The following is a 1624-nucleotide window of genomic DNA, read 5'->3' as shown; positions in this document are numbered from 1 at the left end:
CTAGAGAGTATTATGCTAAATGAAATAAGTCAGACCGAGGAAGAGAAATACTACATATGAGCTCACTTATTCTATGTTGGATCTAAAGAACAAAATAAAGGAACAAAATGAGAAACAGACTCATAGATAACAGAGAACCAACCGATAGTTGCCAGAGAAAGGGGGTGTTGGGGGGTCCAGCCGAAAAAGGTGAAGGGATTAAGAAATACAAAGTGCTAATTCCAAAGTAATCATGGAGACGTGAAGTCTACCTTAGAGAATACAGTCAATAATACTGTAACAACTATGCATAGTGCCAGCTGAGTACCAGACTAATCATGGGGATTATTGCATAAATTTTATAAATGTCTAACTCCTATGTTGTCCATCTAAAACTAAATATAAAAGAACACCGAATGTCAACTGTCATTTTTTAAAATAATTAAATTGGGGAGGAAAAAGAAAACAAGGGGATTATAATTCTTGGCAAAACAAAACAAGACACGTTGCCTACCAGAGACTCATGTCAGATTGAAAGACATGCATGGATTGCAAGTAAAGAGGTGGGAGAGAGATTTCATGAAAATGGAAACAAAATAGCAGGAGTAGCAATATTTACATCAGACAAAATAGACATTCAAACGAAGGCAACTAGAGACAAAACAAGACATTCATAATGACAAAGGGATCTCTCCAAGAAGATATAACCCTTGTAAACACTGATGCACCCAACGTAGGAGGAGCTAAATAAACAACTATTGACCGACATACAGGGAGAGAGCGACCGTAATACATTCACAGTGGGGGACTTTAACACTCTATTGACATCAATGGACTGATCTTCCAGACAGAAAAGCAGCTAGAAAACAGCAATCTTCAATGACAAACTAGACCAAATAGACTTACTTGATATTTTTAGAGCATTTCACCCCAAAGCAGCAGAATATACATTCTTATCAAACACACATGGAACATTTTCCAGAAAAGACTACACGTTAGGCCACAGAAAAAGTCTCAGTAAATTTAAGAAGACTGAAATCACATCAAGAGTCTTCTCCAATTGCAATGGTAGGAAACTAGAAATCAATATGAGGAAACACACACACACACACACACACACACACACACAAACGAATGGATGCCAAATAAGATGCTACTAAACAATGAATAGGTTAACAATAAGATCAAGGAAGAAATCAAAAGATACCTTGAGACAAATGAAAACACAATGACCCACAATCTACGGGACACACTGAAAGCAATCCAAAGAGGGAAATTCATAGCAATACGGGCTTACCTCAGAAAAAAGAAATGTCTCAACAACAATCTAACCTTATACTTAAAGGAATAGAAAAAGAAGAACAAACGAAGAACAGAAATACAACGAATCATTAATGAATACTTAGAACAATTATAGGCCAACAAATTCAACAATCTATAAAAAACGGATCCATTTCTAGAAGCATGTAGCCTTCTAAGACTAAAATAAGACACAATCTAAACAGACCAACTACTACCAATGAAATTGAAGCAGTCATCAAAAAACTCCCTACAAATAAAAATCCAGAATCAAATGGTTTCACAGGTGAATTCTACCAAACATACCTATAGGTAATTAATACCTATCCTTCTTAAACTATTTTGA

The sequence above is a fragment of the Pteropus vampyrus genome, unplaced genomic scaffold, assembly GCF_000151845.1.
Source record: "Pteropus vampyrus isolate Shadow unplaced genomic scaffold, Pvam_2.0 Scaffold278, whole genome shotgun sequence".
Lineage (NCBI taxonomy): Eukaryota > Metazoa > Chordata > Mammalia > Chiroptera > Pteropodidae > Pteropus > Pteropus vampyrus.
Note: the sequence above shows the minus strand (reverse complement) of the source record.